Raw genomic sequence first — 19,839 nt, 5'->3', positions numbered from 1 at the left:
AACTGGGAGTTGTATTTGCTGAGGTCACACAGGAGTGGATTTGAGATCTTTTCATTACAGCAAAGAGGCTGGGAAATATTGCAGTGACAGAGCTGAGCCTGCTCCCTGTTTTCCAGGGCTGGTGTGAGTCCAAAACTGCACTCCAAGGAAAGAAATGATGTGCCATGTGTCTCAGCAAGCTGCAGCTCTCCAAGACAGATATCCAAGTGCCCTTTCCAGCCCCTGGAGTGATGTGGTGGGGATCAATCCCCACAGATCCACCTCCTGTTGGCAGCAGGACATGGCCACACAGTCGGCGTGGAGGAGACACTTCCCTGCAGCTGGTTAAGCTTAAGGAAAATGCAGCTATATTACAGTCTCCTGAATTAAATTCCCAATTGCTTTGGGAACCTATTTCAGGGAGGAAAAAGTAGATCATGTTTCACCAGACAATGCCTGAGTTGAAAAACTGGGGCTGGTTTTATAGAAGGCACAGTTGATTTTTCTCCCAATTTTTTTTTTTTCCTGGCAGGAGAGGGAGAGAGAAATCCTGGTAGATGAATCCTTGCTGCAGAGAGGGAGTGTGGGCGGAGGCAGGAGGGCAGAAGATTGTCACTTATGACTGGCACTGAGAATTCCTGCTGCTGAGTGCCATGGCTGGGCCCTGGGAGAAATCCTGGGAATACAGAGGTGAGCAGTGATCTCCAAGGTAAGCACTCCCCATCTGCTGGGTTCCAGCTGCACATGTGGTACCCAGGTCACTTTTGGTTTGTTTTGGGTGTTTTTCTGATGGGTCTGATGTTAATTCAGGACTGGGAGAAGAAAACCTGGAATAAAGACAGTGCTGGAGCTGAAAATGCAGGGAACAGTCACTCCAGCATGAGCAAAAAGGGAAATTTGGGTGTGAGGAGGAAGAATGAATCTTTAACTCAAGAGGAAAAAAAGAAAGTTTGTTTTATACATTTCCTGAATTGGGAAAAGCCAATATCCCAGGCTGGATGGGGATTGGAGCAGCCTGGTCCAGTGGAAGGTGTCCCACGACATGATCTGTAAGGTCCCTTCCAACCAAAACCATTCCATGAAATTCTGCATATTCAATTCCAAAAGGAAAAAGCCTCTTAGAGTAGTCAACAAATTCCATTTTGGTAGCAAGGCTGATTTGTTTTGAGCTGAATGTAGAAAATGAATGTCAAGGAAAAGTCATTTCCAAGCAAGAAAGCCCATCCTTTGCGTTGGGGAAAATGTCAAAAGGGCACGCTGACATTTACATTTTTTTCTCTCTCCACTTTGTTCCTGAAGAAAAATTTGCCAAAGCCAACAGGGTGTCACTTTGTGATGGAAATCTGTTTTGACAAAAAATTTTCCAACCAGCTTTACTTGCTACACACAAACATTTCCGCTCTCGATTCCAATCCGGATTTGGCAGGAGCAGGGTAAGGATGGAGAGGGGCTCTTGCCCTGTCAGTGATGTCTCACCCTGTCAAAGCCCCAAGATCCCTGAAACATCCCGATTCCAGGGAGATCTCAGCCCCAAGGTGCCTCTCTTTGCCTGCCTGGCTGACCTGGGCAGGGACTGAACATTCCCTTGCTATGAAATGCTCACCTGGGAGCTGAATTTGGGCTGGGAGCTGCTGATCCTGACTCAGGGCCTGGTTAGGCCTGACATGGGTTGTTGTGCTGAGTTACAGATCTGCCTTACAGATTTTTGGGGGGGGTTTCTTATTTATGATGCAGTTGCTGGATTGCTGTTTGGACAGAGACCTGTTTACAAAGGCCTGGAGGGACAGGACACAGGGAATGGCTTCAGACTGCCACAGCTGGCTTGGGTGGGTGCTGGGATGGAGTTGTTCCCTGGGAGGGTGAGGAGATCCTGGAACAGAGAAGCTGTGGCTGCTCCTGGATCCCTGGAAGTGTCCAAGGCCAGGATGGATGAAGCTTGGAGCAGCCTGGGATAGTGGAAGGTGCTCCATGGCAGAGTTGGAATGCTTCATCATCTTTAAGGTGCCTTCCAACCCAAATCATTCTATGATTTTATGATACGAAATGAAGGCAAGACTCCAGTTATCTGCTTTTTTTGGTATTTACAGACCAAAATTTCTATGTTTTCTCTGTAATTTATCTGTACAACATTGAAATGCAGTGCATGGGATGGAAGAGGTTTGCAAGTCTCTTGTTACCTTGTTGGGATCATATCAGAAGGAATATCTTGGTGAGGATGAGTGCCCAAGCTCTCTCCTGGGAGGAGGAAAGCCCAATTTGTACTCCAGCTCTGAACATGAGGGACTTGCCAAGGAAAAAAAAAAAAAAAATCCAAAAAAATCTGAGCACAAGTGCTTGGATGTTACTGGCAGAGAAAAAAAATAAAAAGCCACAGCGGCAATAAAATTAATTTCCTTCTCTAATATATACAAGACTTTCTCCAAGAGAATTATGAGGCAAGCTGATCAAAGTCTGTAAGTGGTACTTATGCTATCAGTTTCACCCCCTTAATGCCCTGCTGTCAAAACAAAATCCCCTCGAAAGGCTTTGAGGAAAATCACATGAGCATAATGGCTCTGAGAAAAATGGCCCTAAGTACTCAGTAACATATACAGAGAGGACTATTAGATGGGCTGGTGTAATTGGACTTATTTTCAAATGTAAACACTCTTCTAGGAGCAAGTTACTGCTTAGGCATGGAGCAGAGCAGGGTGGGTTATCGAGGGAGAGGGGAGCACTGGGAGCTTGGCCCTGAGACACGACGGTGACTTCAGGCAGAGTTAGATAAAAGGGAAGAGCAGAAGGATGGGATTTATTAAAGATTCTCTTTCAGACATTTAAAATGGCTGAAATTTTGTTTTAATTTTAAGTTTCATTTGAAATGAAATGGTGAAATTCAGGTGGGGAGTGATGGGGCTGCTCTCAGGTAGGAGGAGGTGAGAGTGAACTCTCTGAGCTTTATCTGCTGTGTTTGTCTGGTCCTGCTGGGCTTTGGGGTTAGGGCTGCCCTGACAGCTCTGGGAACAGGAATCCTTGGAGCATTCCCAGCTCCAGGCTGTGACCATCCAGCCCTGGTGGGGACAGCAAAGGTGACACCCCAAATGCCCACTCTGCAGCACTGGGAGGGAGCACAGCTCTGATGATTAAGGGATGATTAATCCTGATTAATGTGATTAATCCTCTGGAGGACTTGTTGGTACACCTGTTTTTCTGTTTTGGACCATGACTCTTTCAGAGGAGCAGGGACAGTGTGGCTCCATGTGCAGCTCCCACTGGCACCTGCTGCTATCAGCTCTGCCCTTTTCCATCCCTTTTTGGGGAGCTCTCAGCCCCCTCTGCTGCAGCAGCAATGCCCAGGGACTGGCAGGGGCTGTGTTTGCAGAGATCCTGGTGTAAAGGCAGGAGAACTGAGCATCCCTCATGGTTTGGCTGTTTCTGGGTGGAAAAGCTGCTGCTGAGGCTTAATATCAATTTCCCCCTGTTCAAACAGTGTCCAGGGCCCGTTTCTTCAGTTCTTGCTTCCTCTCCTTCCTCTCCCTTTTGCACTGCAGCTCTCTCTGTCTGAGGCCACGAGGTCCTTGGAACCTCTTTCCCAGGCTACTGAACCTCTTTGCCATGTGACTTTTCTTCCTGGGAACACCAGTTCAGTGCACCAAAAAGCAGGATCGAGGATTTTTTGACAAAATCCTGAAATATTTCAAAAGCTTTATTAAAAAAAAAAAGTCCAAACGACCCAACAAAATCATACCAATAAACCCACACACTTTCTAGTACCTGTTTTTTTTCAGCTGGTGAGTGTCAAATGAGTCTTCCCTGAGCATCCTTTTGGGCTGGGCACAGACAGAGCCTGCTGGAGTCAATGAAAAGATATTCCTAGGCCAGGCTCATCCAGATTCCTGACATCTCATAGAGCTATTTCCCTATCTGCCCCTCTTTCCTGGCCTTACTGTCTTGCTCTCCCTTTGGAGGAAATTCCTTTCCTGGTGATAACCATGTCTGTAGCTCGTATTTCCTCTTTCTTGTTGACAGTTTTAAACCAATAGATTTATGAACTTTGAAGTAATAGAAATATTTCAGACATACCTACCCTTGCCCTTATCTAGACCAGGCAGGGATTTTTCTTTTGCTGGACACTGCACTTGTAACAGGAGACATTTGCCTTTCATCCCATCCTTTGGAAAGCCAAGCCTGCTTTGCTTAATGAGGGCTTTGGTAACCTCTGATGATTCATGTGTGAGTCCCACAGCTGTTCTGCCCCTTTGCACCTCAGCTGGGCCCAAAGAGGTGAATCTGCTCTTGAGGAGATCCCTCTGGTGGGTGTGTGAGAATGGGGGGTGATGGATGGTGCTCAATGAAGAAATTTGCAATTATTTCCCATTGAGGCTGGCTGGGACACCAGGCTGAGTGAACAGGTCCATGCCCTGCTCCCTTTTTGCAGTGCCTGGCCCAAATGTCCTGCTCCACCTGAAAATCTTCTCAGACCTGAGCCCCCCTGCAGTTTCAAAATGGGAATAACCCGGTTTAAAGTGCTGCAGGCAGGGTCAGACTCAGCCACAGCAGTGACAGGGGACATCAGCTGTCCCCATGCCTGGAGTAAGGCAGGCAGGGAGGATTTTGCACCTCCCAGGCCATCCCAGGGTGTCTGTCCTGGGAGGACACAGCTGGGGCTGGACTGAGCACCCCAGAGCATCACTGAGTGTAAATTCCTCCTTGCAGGACTTCCCAGACAGAAATTCTTCACTATTTAACTCTGCAGAATCCTGAATTAACAGAAAAGGGTGGAGGGAGTAGATGCTTCCTCTAGGAAGGGTTTCTCTCTGTCAGAGCTGATTTACTGCAGCCCATCCCACTGGTGACAGAGTCAGAGATCATTCCAGAGGCAGCAGCAGCACCTCCCCACCTGAATGGGAGTGCTGAGCCCTGGGGGGTGTGAAATGATTGGCACTAATTGCTGACACCTCCCTGAACTCCCCGGGGCAGAGGAGAAATGCTGCAGGTGGGACAACTTGGTGTGAATTGAGATTTTGCATGGCTGTGACCTCCAGTGAGGTAAATCTGGAGAAATCCTGTGGCAAAAGCGTCTCTGGGTGGGGCTGGATTTTAGGGGAGGCTGAGCCTTAGTTCCAATGGTTCCAGACCCCAAAATGATGCTGTGCATGAAGAAGTAACAGCCCTGTCAGGTGGGAGGGTGGCACCACAAATCTCCTCCTTGGCTGAACTGGAGAAGGATTTCCTGGTGGCATGGGGAGGGTGTGAAGGCACTGGGGAACCCCAGGGTGCAGTGGGTGGTGCAAGGTTGTGGGAGGGGAGAGGCAGGTCCACCCCAAACCAGCACTTTGCTCAGAATAAAGGATCAAAGGAGTGATCCCCAAAGTCCTGGGGCAGCTTTGAGAGGCAGCAGTGGCTGCTGGTGGTGTGCTGAGGATTTGCTTTTGGGGTAGGAGCTTGTTGGTGGCCAGCCTGCTCCTGTTCATCCTGGGTCTGTGCCCAATGAATCCCAGAATCATGGAATGCTTTGGGTGGGAAGGGACCTGAGAGCCCATCCAGCCCCACCCCTGCCACGGGCAGGGACACCTTCCACCATTCCAGGTGGCTCCAAGCCCTGTCCAGACTGCCCTTGGACACTTCCAGGTGTGAGTGTGGGCACAGATCTGCACACACAGTGTTTATTACCACCATGGTGAGCAGCAGGTGATAAACCACCTTTTTTTTTTTTTTTTTTTTTTTTTTTTTTGTCCCAGCATTTTCCCCTTCCCTAGAGGATTCTGGTGGCTCTGATGCAGCATTGAGGGAGCAGCAGTACAGGGAGATCCCACACTGGTATTTCCCCAGCTGTATCAGCTGTGGGCTTAACAAAATAAATCATTTTCCAAGGCCATAAATCCCGGGCCTTTCAGCAGCTCCTACAGTAACTCCCATGTGCAGAACAACAGCAGGCTGTTTATCCAAACTCACCAAAGCATCTGTAGCTGAATTAATGATTTCCCAGCCACTCACACCCCGGCTGTGGGCTGGGAGATGCTGCCCAGAGCATGGGAGAGGAAAGCAGAGGCTTCGGGGCAGGAGAAACTACATTTCCCATCCCAAACCCCAAGCTGGGATGTTTGTGAAATGTCTTTTTTCTTCCTGCTCTACTCCACGCTGGGATTTCTTTGCAGAGGCACAGAAATCGGTAGTGGAAGGGTTAAGCTGATGTGCTGGGATGTTCCTCTCTCCTCTTGATCTCCAGGTCTTGTCTCTGTTAAACATCTCCCCCTCTCTTTTAGGTTCAGCTCCTCTTTTACAAGGCTGGGCTGGGGTTTCAGGCAGCCAGGAGCCATCTCCCATCCATTAGGGCCCTGTGACAGCAGGTACTGGGGGCACTTCAAAAGGACCCGTCCCCACCTCCCCTCCCCTCCCCAGCTCTGACAGCACAGGGAGAAGCAGCTGCCCCGTGTCTTTGCAAGACTCATCTGTCCCCACACGGGCCCATTTTGGGGGTCCAGGCAGAGCTGGGCCAGTGGCCACTGGTGTTTTTTAGGGGCTGCTTGCCCAGAGACCTGTGCAGTGCAGGCTCAGCCCCGGAGGAGCTGGGGATGCTCTGTTTTATCAAACTGCTGCTGACCTCTTACCCTGCACCGGGCCAGCCAAGGCTGGATCATGTCTTGGCTAATCACCAGAGCCCTGAGGGCTGCACCCAGCCTGCCATAGCAGCACTTTCTCAGCCTGCCTTCCTTTTTTTTTTTTTTTTTTTTCCTTCTTCCTTCTGCATTTTCCCTCCTCTCTGCTGACTCAGCCTCACGTTTCTCACATCCTTACCGGCTGCCATCCCTCACCCATCCCCTGCATCCTTCCTGTCCATCCGTGGGCAGGACAGCTCTGCTCGTGTGTGGTCTCACCTGGGGCAGCAGCGAGCCCTCCTGCCCGGGCACCAGGCACTGATAACAGTGACAGTGGCCAGGGGACATCAAACAGGACATGGAATGGTGGCTCAGATGATGCCCAGGAGGTGCCAGTCTGTTGCCTGGGCAGAGAAAGAGGCAATCTCTCTCTCTTTCTCTCCTCTCTCTCTTTCTCTCCTTCTCCCTCTCCTTCTCCCTCTCCTTCTCCCTCTCCTTCTCCCTCTCCTTCTCCCTCTCCTTCTCCCTCTCCTTCTCCCTCTCCTTCTCCCTCTCCTTCTCCCTCTCCTTCTCCCTCTCCTTCTCCCTCTCCTTCTCCCTCTCCTTCTCCCTCTCCTTCTCCCTTCTCCCTGCTATTTTTGAAGCATTAAAAAAAAAAATTAATTGCTTCCTTTCTTTCCAAAATCTATTAATTCTGCCCCCCCCAAAAGCAGAGTAATAAATAACCCTGCTATTTTTTAAGTTACTGAGAAGTGGTTAGAAACAAATCTGGAAATGTGGAGGTATGAACACAGAGAAGCTCCCTGGCTCTGCCTGAAATTTCTTTTAATTATTCATTTTTCCCCACAAATAATAATGTAAAACCCTCACCTCCCTCAGAATCCTTCTGCCAATCCCATTTATTCACAGAACTGGCTTCAGCTGCTGCAAAGCCCCAGCACAAAGCCCTCACCTGAGCCCAGCTTCAGCTGGTTTGGTAAACCAGCCCTGGATTTGCAGTGAAATGCTGTGCCAGGTGATGGCTGGAGGAGCTGCAGAGCTCTCCTGCCTGCCCAGGAATGCTCAGGGAGCCCTGCAGGGATCAGGGACTCCGGGGTAATTTGCATTAATGAGTGACAGGGTGATTGAAGCTGCAGTGCCAGGTCACCGTGGGGCTGTGCCACTGCTCCCTGTGCCATTCCAGAGCTCGGGTTTAGGGCTTGTCCTTGTAATCCAGCACAAAACCAGTCCCAAAACATCCCTGAAGGGCAGGGGAGGCCGGGCTGAGGGATGGACAGGCACCTGTGGCTGGGTCTCACCCCAGCTCCCTGCCAGCTGCACCTGCCAGGGAGCTCCTGGGGACATCTTTTGGCCCTGCTGAAACCTCTCTGTCCTAGAGGACCCTCCAGCTGGGAATTTCTCCTTCAGGAACAGCTCCTGTGGAATTGCTCTGCCAGAACAGCTCTTAGTGTGGGAATATGAACAGCTTTTTAAAGGCAGAAATAGATCTGGACCCACGCAAGCCCCTGGGGAGTTCTTCCACTCTCTCTCCAGAAATGCTGATATATTTTTTTTCTGTGCTTTTAAGGGAATTACCCAAAGGAGGCCGCTCTCCTTTCAATTTATGGGATCAGTGTTTAAATGGGGCTTGACTGATAATTCAATTAATTGATTCAGTTTGTGGCTGGTTTGAAAATGGCTCTTTCAGGTCTGTCCCCAAAGCTGTGATTTCTCCTCTGCACTGCCCCAGCACTGATGGCTCTGAGACCCAGGCATGTGTGGGGTGACACAAGGAAAGGGGAGCAGCACTCCCTGCTCCAAATCCCTCCCCCAGCCCCTGCTGGATTTTTGCCCCTGCTGATCCACAAACACACCCCATGGAATGTCAGTGGCAGCCTCCTCCCTCTCCCGAAATCTTATTTTCAGGTGGGGAAACTGAGGCATTTGTAAACAAAATGAGCCTCCTTCAACACACCCAGGGCATTAAAGGCAGAATTTAGCCATTAAAATAAATCTGAATTGTAGCATCCAGCTTTTAGGATGTTGGAGAAGACTCTTACAGGTCCCTCCACCAAATGAAATAACATTGCCAAGGAGTTCCTTGTGCTGTCAACATTTCCACCAGCTAAACAGCAAGAAATCCAAATTCTGGCAATTAAACCCTTCAACAATTGAATGTTAAGGAGACAAAAAGGCCAAACTGGGGCTTGGATCTTGGAGTGCTGAGCCTTCACTTTGCTGAGCAGGGGCTGCTGCCACAGCAGCCATCCCAGAGAACCCCTGTCCATCTCCATCTGCCCAGCAGTGACAGAGATGGATGATGGTGCTGCTGGGAACGTGCTCTCAGCCTGGGGCTGTCCTCCCAGGAGAAAGCTGGAGGCTTTAGGAGCCCCTGATGAAGATGTAAGAGCCTGTTTGACACGCCAGCTCTTTTGTTGGGGCACTGGTGGCTCGTGCCACCCGCCTGCCACGCAGGAGCCACCACGCTCCTGCCCAAAAGGGTCACAGGGACTCGTGGCCCTTCCTCTGCCTGCACAAAAAGCTGGGCAAGTGGGGAATCTGCCCAGAGAAAAGCTTCAAGGAGCATTTTTTGGGGGGGACATGGGGTAAAAAGGCCAGAAAACAACCAGGGAAGGATGCAGGGAGAAATGTTTGCTCACCCTGCCAAAGTGGGGAAGGATGAGCTTGATGCCTCAGGTTTAGCTTTTATATTTTTTAGATTTTGTGCTGCTTTAGTGTGTGGGTCTGAGCTTCATATTAGGGGATGGTGTGCTCTCTGCACAGAGTAGGGAGAAAATACAATTCCTTCTCTAGCTGGGGACCAAGGACAAATGACCCAAATCTCAGGCCCAAGAGCACAAACAACGTGGGCTGAAGAGAGAAAAACAAGAAGGATGGGACTTCATAACCTAAAGTTATAACTGGACAATTAACTCCAACATGCAAATGGAGCAGAACTCGTAAAAGTGAGAGACCCTGTGACCAGTTGTGCGTTTTGTGACCATTTTGGTTCATCTTGGGTGTAGCCCTGGCTGGGCTCTTGTGTGGCCCAAGGTGGATCCATTGAGGCTTTAAATAAATCCCTGCTTTATTCTTTAACCCTGTCTTGCACCTGTTCTAGGTCAGCCTTCACAAGGCATCAGTTTCTGGTGACTCTGCTGGGACAGAAGACATCTGGAAACCCCCTGGAGCAGAGCAGAGGAACATCCAGGCACCAGGAATTTACAAAGCATCAAGCCAGGAGCAGACAAACCCCAGAGGGGCAGAGCTGCTGCCCCTGAAGGAGTTAATTCCCCGAGGAGTGCACTAAGTGGTCAGCAGCCCAATAAATTAGGGCCTGGAAAGACAAACCCCAATCATCATTAGTCACGGCTCATTGGCCTGTTAAGGCTCCTCAGCCCAGTTTATCTCTTCCCTCCTGTCCAGCCACTGCCATATTTCATGCTCCGAAAACAGCTGACCCCGGGGGTCAGCCAAATGAAAGCCCCATTCAACAGCTCCTCCAAGGGCTGGCCAAGGAAAAAAACAACCGAGGTCAGAATTCCCCAGGGCTGCAGCAGCCCAGGGCCTGCTGCCCCACGGCCCCGGTGCCCAGGACATGTTAATCCTCCAGGGATCACGGGGGTCAGGCAGGGCTGGCAGGAACAGTGGCATAATTAGGTGAGGGTGACCTCCATAAAACTGTAATGGGCTTCCAGAGGCTGGACACGAGCTGCCCTGCACCCATTGCTGGCCCTGTGGGAGCTGGGAGTGGCTCTAGGGATGGAGGGAGGCCCAAATGTTGGTTTTGCTGATGGGCATCAAGGTACAGGGTGTCAGCACTCGGGGCAATTTTAGTGGGAAGCATTTTGAAATAAAGGAGTGGGGGGAATGTCTAAATTTCCATTAAAAGAAAAAGAACAAAACAACTGAGGTTAAAATTCCCCAAGGCTGCAGCAGCCCAGGGCCTGCTGGCCCACAGGCCAGGCCCCGGTGCCCAGGACATGTTAATCCTGCAGGGATCACGGGGATCAGGCAGGGCTGGCAGGAACAGTGGCATAATTAGGTGAGGTTGACCTCCATAAAACTGTAATGGGCTTCCAGAGGCCGGCTTGGAGCTGCCCGTGGTGCTCTGCACCCATTGCTGGCTCTGTGGTTACTGGGAGTGGCCATAGGAATGGAGGGAGGCCCAGATGTTGCTCCTGCTGATGGGGATCATGGCACAGAGTGTCAGCACTCAGGGCAATTTTAGTGGGAGGTGTTTTAAAAGAGAGGAGTGAGGGGAATATCTAAATTTCCATTAATTTCCATAAAAAGAAAAAAACAACCGAGGTCAAAATAGGCCAAGGCTGCAGCAGCCCAGGGCCTGCTGGCCCACAGGCCAGGTCCCGGTGCCCAGGACATGTTAATCCTGCAGGGGATCACACACAGGTCAGGTGGGGCTGGCAGGAACAGTGGCATAACTAGGTGAGGGTGACCTCCATAAAAGTGTAATGGGCTTCCAGAGGCCATTTTGGAGCTGCCCGTGGTGCTCTGCACCCATTGCTGGCCCTGTGGGAACTGGGAGTGGCCATAGGAATGGAGGGGGGCCCAGATGTTGCTCCTGCTGATGGGGATCATGGCACAGGGTGTTAGCACTCAGGGCAATTTTAGTGGGAAGTGTTTTAAAAGAGAGGAGTGAGGGGAATGTCTAAATTTCCATTAATTTCCATAAAAAGAAAAAAACAACCGAGGTCAAAATTCCCCAAGGCTGCAGCAGCCCAGGGCCTGCTGGCCCACGGGCCAGGCCCCAGTGCCCAGGACATGTTAATCCTCCAGGGGATCACACACAGGTCAGGTGGGGCTGGCAGGAACAGTGGCATAATTAGTGAGGGTGACCTCCATAAAAGTGTAATGGGCTTCCAGAGGCCGGCTTGGAGCTGCCCGTGGTGCTCTGCACCCATTGCTGGCCCTGTGGGAGCTGGGTGTGGCTCTAGGGATGGAGGGAGGCCCAGATGTTGCTCCTGCTGATGGGGATCATGGCACAGGGTGTCAGCACTCAGGGCAATTTTAGTGGGAGGTGTTTTAAAAGAGAGGAGTGAGGGGAATATCTAAATTTCCATTAATTTCCATAAAAAGAAAAAAACAACCGAGGTCAAAATAGGCCAAGGCTGCAGCAGCCCAGGGCCTGCTGGCCCACAGGCCAGGCCCCGGTGCCCAGGACATGTTAATCCTGCAGGGGATCACACACAGGTCAGGTGGGGCTGGCAGGAACAGTGGCATAATTAGTGAGGGTGACCTCCATAAAAGTGTAATGGGCTTCCAGAGGCCGGCTTGGAGCTGCCCGTGGTGCTCTGCACCCATTGCTGGCCCTGTGGGAGCTGGGTGTGGCTCTAGGGATGGAGGGAGGCCCAGATGTTGCTCCTGCTGATGGGGATCATGGCACAGGGTGTCAGCACTCAGGGCAATTTTAGTGGGAGGTGTTTTAAAAGAGAGGAGTGAGGGGAATATCTAAATTTCCATTAATTTCCATAAAAAGAAAAAAACAACCGAGGTCAAAATAGGCCAAGGCTGCAGCAGCCCAGGGCCTGCTGGCCCACAGGCCAGGCCCCGGTGCCCAGGACATGTTAATCCTGCAGGGGATCACACACAGGTCAGGTGGGGCTGGCAGGAACAGTGGCATAATTAGTGAGGGTGACCTCCATAAAAGTGTAATGGGCTTCCAGAGGCCGGCTTGGAGCTGCCCGTGGTGCTCTGCACCCATTGCTGGCCCTGTGGGAGCTGGGTGTGGCTCTAGGGATGGAGGGAGGCCCAGATGTTGCTCCTGCTGATGGGGATCATGGCACAGAGTGTCAGCACTCAGGGCAATTTTAGTGGAAGGTGTTTTAAAAGAAAGAAGTGAGGGGAATGTCTAAATTTCCATTAATTTACATAAAAAGGAAAATGAAAAAAAACAACTGAGGGTAAAATTCCCCAAGGCTGCAGCAGCCCAGGGCCTGCTGCCCCACGGCCCCGGTGCCCAGGACATGTTAATCCTCCAGGGATCACGGGGGTCAGGCAGGGCTGGCAGGAACAGTGGCATAATTAGTGAGGGTGACCTCCATAAAACTGTAATGGGCTTCCAGAGGCTGGACACGAGCTGCTCTGCAGCCTTTGCTGGCCCTGTGGGAGCTGGCTGTGGCTCTAGGGATGGAGGGAGGCCCAAATGTTGCTCCCTTGAAGTCGAACTCCTGTTGTACCAATCCCTTGGAAGCCAAACTCCAGTTGCAGCAGCCCTTTGGAAGCCAAACTCCTGCTTTCCAGCCTTTTGGCTGGCAAAGCAGCATTGCTTTTAGGAGTTCAAAGCTGTGCCAGTATCTGGGACCAGGGAAACCTCGTGGAGGCAGCACAGGTGTTAATTTCCGGGATTGCAGGTTTTCCTGCAGCAGCAGCAGCAAATGCTGGTGCTGGAATGTGCCTCTTTATCCCATTCCATGAGTAACCTGTGCATCTCCAGGTGCTGACAGGTATTTAGGCTCTGGAGGAAGATGTTGGACCCTGGAATATCATTTTCCTGGAGCTGCAGGTCAAATCTGGGGCTGAGCCCACGTTGCCAACTGTGTCTCTATTAAGGAAGGGTTTCAAACAGCTCCCCCAATAACTCTGTCACTGAGCACTATGAATCAGGAGCTGCTGGCTCAGGGCTTTTCCTTTTTTTCCAGGCAAGCAGAGGGAGGGGTGAGTATCAAGGAGAACTCTGCTGAGATAATTCCTGCCCAAAGCAGCTCGTGGGGATCACATTTTAACCCAGCTATTTGTCTCTCTGTTTATTGCAGCGTGTCATGGGATGTTTTAACACAAAGCAATAGAGATGATGTGATTTGGGACATCCAATCTCCCTGCTCCCTCCCTAATTACAGGGAGGATAATGATGGGAGGATGCCAGAGGCACTTGTGGAGCATCCCAGCCCTGGAGCTCTGCCACGGCTGCAGGAGAGCTCGGATGGCAAAAGGGAGCTGAGGAGGAGGAGGAGGGCTGTGTTTCCTCCTCTTCCTGGGCTGGAGATGGGGCAGCTCCTGGCTCTGAGCACCATTTGCAGCCAGGGATGTGCAGGATTTGGGTAAGCCAAGGCAAGAGTCTGAGCTCTGGAGGCAGCACGGGATGGTGAGGAGGGAGGGGAGGGAAGCAGGGAGAGGTGTCCCCCCTCCTCTGGAAGGCTGGGATTGGTTCTGGCTCTCAGGGGTGCAGGATGGGGTCCCTGGGAGAGGGGGCTGCCTGGGAAGCTCTGCCTGTGGGATTTCTGGAGCTCTGGAGTCTCTGACTCTGCCCCCTTTATCCATCCAGGCTCCCCCAGCCCTGAACTCCTCTGCTGTAATGGGGTGACTGAACTGGGCAGAGTCATCCTCATCTCCCTTCGCTGGCTGGGTCCACCAGGAAAACTTCAAACAACCAAAAAAAAAACTGGTTTAGATAAAAACTGTGGGGCTTTCCACAAGATTTTTCTTTTCTTTATTTGGAGATGAAAATTTTCGCTGCAACAACCCATTTTGGGAGAGTTTGGTGCAAAACCTACATCCCACCTGGAGTTGCAGCCTCTGTTCCCAAGGGAGGAGCCTTTTTGTCCATCCTGGATGCTGAGATGGCTCTAAGCCTCCAGCCATGGGGATGGGGTGTCACCTCATGGGTGCCATCCCCTTCCTGGAGCTGCTGGAGCAGGCCTGGCCCTCCCAGCCTGCAGCAGAGCCCAGGGAACTGAGCTGGGATATCCCAACCCCTGGCTGAGCCCTCCAGAGCTCCCTCCCTGCTGGCCTGAGCTGGGATGGATTTGTTGCTGCACAGGGGAACCTGGGGGAAAAGCAGCCCTGGGAGAGAGACAGAAGCTGGGACAGTGTGTGACATGTCTGCCTCTTTATTCCCTGGCATGTAATGAAGCCATTCACTAAGATATAATAATTAGCTGCTTCTGGTGGTGTTTCCCATGCTGTTCCAAGGCAGGGGTGGGAGCTGCCAGGCTCTGCCTCCTCTCTCTGTATCAAACATCCCTCCCACCTTTTTTCTCAGGCAAAAGCCAAAACTATCCTATTTTCCCTGCCTTTCCCTTCAGCCACTTCACCCTTGCCAGGCTATCAGTGCAACTGAGGCTCCTTAAATCAGCTCCTTTGAAAGGCCTGGCTCAGCAAGGCACAGTGACAGCACAGTCCCAGCACTGGGAGCAGGCAGAGCAGGAGAAAAGCCTGAGCAGGATGGCAGGCTCGGTGCTGGTGGAAAATTTACAGCCTCAGGCTCGGACTCTGGGCCCCCTTTTTATTACATTTGACACCAGGCAAGCGAGATTGATTTACCCCTGCATTTCCAGCTGCTCCAGCAGGGCTTGCTCAGCTCCAAAGAGCTCAGGGTTGGAAGAGGAGCCACGGAGATGCCGGCTCTGGCCGTCAGCAAATCCAGCAGATCCAGGCATACAGAGCAGGCGATATTTCATCAGCTTAGGGTGGGATTTAGCTGTCCTGCAGAGCCCAGGGAAAGGAGCACAGCCAGCATTTCCCCAGGACTTGGGGAGTTAGCTGAATCTCCACTCTCCTCTTGTCCCCAGGTACCAGAGGCATTTTTAAGCTGTGTTTGCTGGCTCTTCCATCATCCTGCTTTTACCAGCTCTGCCAGCATGGAACCATGGAATGTCCTAAATGGGGAGGTGTCACTCTAGGACACGAAATAGGACAACGCAGACACTGGAATGTCCAAGGTAAAAAAGAGGGGAAGTTTAATTCTGATTCCAACATTTATAGATTTCCAAAAGTGACAGTGGATTGGAGAACGACAGTGCCACCTCCCCAATGACACTGGATAAACCAACAATCCATCAGATTTCTCCTCCTCCAGAAAAGAGTGCAAAACAATAAGTATTTACAGAAAAGCACATGAGAAAGTTTGTTACAAGAATGTAAACATCAGAAGGCTTAGAAGAACTCAAAAGAACAGGGCAACAGGAAGGGACCCACGAGGATCTCTGAAATCCAGCTCCTGGCTCTGCACAGGACAATCCCACAATCCCACTGTGTCCCTGAGAGTGTTGTCCCAGCACTTGCAGATGTGGGGCTGTGACCATTCCCTGGGCAGCCTGCATAGGGGGACTTCAATAGCTGGGTGCCAGAATCACTCTGGAGTTTGGCAAGAGGATCAGTCTGGGCTCAGGAACTTGCTGTGGTGATATAGAAATGAAGATACAGAAGAGAGGAGATCTCCCTTCAAGCTCCTTGCAGGTGGATTTCTCCTCCTGAGGCTCTCTGGGAGGATGAAATGGGGATGTTGGAAGCAGGACAAGCTGCCAGGTGTTGGACTGGAGATCTCCAGAGGTCCCTCCCAGCCTATGTGCCTCTCCAAATGCTGGAATTAAATGTCCTGAGAGATGCAGCTGCCTGCAGTCACCAAGATTGGTGTTGGGATGTTTCCTTTTGCTTGAATGATTTCACACCTGGCACTTCACCCCTGCCCTCTCTCCTGCTCTGCCCCCAACTTGTCCATTCTTCTTCCAAAGCAGAACTCTGTGAAGTTTTGTTGCTCCCACTCCTTATCCTCTCTCCTAGGAAAACCTTCCTCTTGTGTCTCATCCCTTCTCCCCTCCCCATGCTTGAGCTGTCATTCCTTGTCCTATTTCAGTTCCACTATTCCCTTCCTGAGGTTGGATATTAGGAAATATTTCTTCCCTGAAAGGGTGGTCAGGCACTGGCCAGGCTGCCCAGGGCAGTGGTGGGGTCACCAGGGATTTAAAAGCTGTGTGGATGTGGCACTTAGGGACAAGGATTAGTGGTGGCCTTAGTGCTGGGGATGGTTGGCTGTGATGATCCCTGAGGGCTTTAGGATCACAAAAATCCTGTGATTCTGTGGGCATGTGGAATGTTCCTTAGACTCTTTAAAGCAGGTGGAGTTTATAATCCTCTGCTGGGCTTTGTGTTGTCCCCAGGCCCACCCTGGCAGTGCTCACAGTGAGAACTGCCTGGAGCATCCCTTCCCAACCTTTCCAAAGCTGGGATCTCCACAGCCCAGTTGTGATGCCCACCCTGCCCAACCAGGGAGCTTCTCCTGGACCTTGCCTCCTCTGGCTGGACTCTGATGAAATCCTGTGATCTCAGTGTGGTTCTATCCCAGATGTAGGAACCAGGACATGCCCTCACCCATCTGCTCCCCACTCCAAGCCCTGTATTTAATCTCCAGCTCTCAGCTTTGAGTGGCAATATTTGCTTGGGCTCTGAGCCATCTCTGCCCTCTCCACCATGGAGGTGGCAGCTGGTTTGGCAGAGCTGCTGGGGCCCTTCCCTGCCCTGCATCCCGTAATTGGTCAAGTTTAACGTGGCTCCTGCACTTGCAATTTGTCAGGGCTTTATCTGAACATCTGCATCCCGGCCTCTTATTAAGTCCTTAGAAAACTAGAAGTGTCTGATGCCTGAATAGCTTTAAATTTGGAAGCAGAGTGGGAGTAGATGGGAGAAAATGCATTGCCCTTGATGTAATCATCAGAGGAGGACAGTTCTGAACAATGACCAGATCGTCCTCGCCCCGACGATGACAGCAATTTCTGACTTATCACCCCCCAGCACTATATTAAGGCACTGAGATTACAGTGTTATTCATTAGCACCACATCTGCTGGAAATCAGCGTGGGGAAGGCTGCTGAGGGTGCTAAAAAGCTTCAGGATGGCACAGAGAGAATACTCCCCCAAAGAGGGAGAATAATGTCCCTCCCCTGCTGGGGTGGCTCAGTGCTGGTGAGCCAAAAACACGTGGGGCAGCCTTGGACTGAGCTGCTGGGGACAGGGGACACTGAGAGCAGCAGGTCCCAGCCCTGCCCACCCATGGGGGCTTGGCTGAGGCTCTTCCTTTCCCCCTGCCTGTTCCAAGTGGTCTCTTCTATCCTGGCACAGCTCTTTGCATGGCACATCAGGTTTAACCCACATCACCACATCGCTGTCACACCGTGGGATGAAGATCCTGTTTCCTGCATTTTGAGGTTCTCAAAGATTCTTGGTCTCAATCCTGTCATACAAGAAAACTTTGGTTCATAACAAATCCATAGTGATAAAGGAACTTTCTGCCATTTGTCCTGCCTTGCATCGAGACCTGGCCTGCCCTAGCTGCCCCAAAAAGCCTTCACCTTTCTCGTGTTCCTCTGACTGGTGAACTAAACTCATGGATAACTTCAGGAGGAACTTCCTGATTTTGTTTCCTGCCTGGCCTGCTGAGCAGCCAAACTCCATGGCCCTCCTGGAGGAAAACCCCTTGCAGTAGAATTTGCTGATTCTGAGGTTCAGCAGTTGCAGCAAGATTTAAACCATTGTTTAGGACCACTCCTTGGCTTTTCCAACCAATTTCAGCCACCCAGAGAATGAGGGATCAGGAACATGAGGGCTCCAAAGGTATTTCATGGCCTTGTGGCTAAAAATGCAGAACAGGCTCTGAGCTGTGAGGATCTCCTGGACCTGCCATGGTGGATTTTCTTCTCTCCAAAGTCTGAAGGTGATTTCTGAGCCTCCCCAGGCACCACAATCTGTGACAGCCACGCTTTGATTTCCCAGGGATGATGTGGAGGATAAGGAGCATTGCTGGCAGGCATTGTGCTGATGTGTGGCTCTGCACGAGGGTTCAGAAGCCCCATCCAGCCTTCCCTCAGGAGCCAGGGCCGCTGATCTGCAGAACCTCAGCTCGAGGAGCTTTCAAAGGACCGTTTCAGCAGCTGGTGTGAACCATCCATCAGTGCTCCTGTCTTCGCTCTAACCCGCTCCATTCTGGGCTGCCTTAATTCAGTTATGATGAAATTTCGAGCAACTGCTCCTGACAAATGAGACTTCCTCTAGTGGGTTGCTTCTTTAAACTGTTAACACATGCTTAAATATTGTCAGAGCTCAGAAGGAGAACGTTTAAGTTCCCAAAGTTCCTTCATTATCAAAGGCAGCTGCTGGCGTGCAGGGGATCCCTGCTGCCCAACTGTGCATCCATGGGAGAGTGTCCTGGCAGGGATCCTACAGTTACAGGAATGAAGGCTACTGCCCTGGAAAAGGGGCTGGAGGTTACAACAGCAGGGGTGGGGAACTGTTCACAGGCAGAAGAGGAAAGGGGTGGAAATTCAGAGTGGACAATGCTGACTTCCAGGACATGAAGGGAGTCTACAAAGAAAAGATGGGGAGGGAATTTTTACAAGAGCCTGGAGGGACAGGACACAGGGAATGTCTTCCCACTGCCAGAGGGCAGGGTTAGATGGGATATTGGGAAGGAATTGTTCCCTGGGAGGGTGGGCAGGCCCTGGCACAGAAGCTGTGGCTGCCCCTGGATCCCTGGCAGTGTCCAAGGCCAGGCTGGACAGGGCTTGGAGCAGCCTGGGACAGTGGGAGGTGTCCCTGCCATGGCAGGGGTGGGAATAGATGAGATGAGCTTTAAGATCCTCCCATCCCAAACCACTCTGGGATTGTGTGGCTTAGGACTTCTCCCCATTCCACATGGACCTCAAGGAGCTTTAGTTTTCAAGGAAAGGCCTTGCAATGAGAACAAAGGTTTTGTGCAGTCCCTCTCCCATCTCAGCTGCCACCCCTGCTCATCCCCAGGAGATTCCCCTTCTGCTCCTCCCAACCTTCCCTGCCCCAGTTTCCACTGGTGCTGCTGTGACAAGTCTCTCTGGAGGGCACCAGGAGCTCTGGTAGTAAATCCTCATTAATTGATTCACCAGGACTGAGGAAGATTCCAATCCAATTAGAGATAAATAATTGATGCCATCGAACGGCGAGATTGGGGCGTTATTGATCAAGGGCACGAGAGGGGCTGACAGCTGTTCCTGGTGTCAGAGCCACGGAGCCTGAACTGAGACAATGACCCCTCAGCAGCCCCTGGAGTGCCAGGGGACACCAGCCCACATGAACCATCTGAGGTCTGCACAGAGGAAACCACTTCAATTCTTTAATCCTTGGCCTCTGACCACACCGAGGGCCCTGAAACCTGCAGAGCTCCTGAGGATTTCAAAGGATGCCTGAGGTATCAACAGGAGGCAACTTTTATCCCTGGGAGCTCAGCTTTAGTTTTTAAATAGACATTGGTCATCCTACTAAAGCCATATCCTGGACAGAAATGAGATGTCCCCTCCAGAAGCACCAGGGAGGAGCTTGGTTGGACAAGAAGGACAGGATGGGAAATGATTCTGCTGCAGCTTTTGTGGTTTGGTGGCTCCAGACAACATGGAAGGGAGCAAGAGGGAGAATCCTAATAAGAACGTAGCCTTAAAGGTATCCTACCATGGGAGGAAGAGGAGGAAGAGGTTGGGGGTTGGGGTGTGTCAGGTGAAGATTCCTTTCCTGGGGATTGCTCCTCTGTGTCTCCCTAATGGAG

General features: G+C 51.3%; 1 long non-coding RNA gene across 1 annotated transcript; it reads left to right on the top strand.

The window, feature by feature from the left end:
• Positions 1 to 558: 558 nt before the first annotated feature.
• On the top strand, positions 559 to 9,886 carry LOC132336337 (uncharacterized). Its single transcript, XR_009488857.1, has 2 exons — positions 559 to 688; positions 9,658 to 9,886. It is a non-coding gene; the product is annotated as an uncharacterized LOC132336337 (long non-coding RNA).
• Positions 9,887 to 19,839: the final 9,953 nt, after the last annotated feature.

The sequence above is a fragment of the Haemorhous mexicanus genome, chromosome 19, assembly GCF_027477595.1.
Source record: "Haemorhous mexicanus isolate bHaeMex1 chromosome 19, bHaeMex1.pri, whole genome shotgun sequence".
In the NCBI taxonomy this organism is placed as follows: domain Eukaryota; kingdom Metazoa; phylum Chordata; class Aves; order Passeriformes; family Fringillidae; genus Haemorhous; species Haemorhous mexicanus.
Note: the sequence above shows the minus strand (reverse complement) of the source record. Positions and strands in the feature narration are given on the sequence as shown.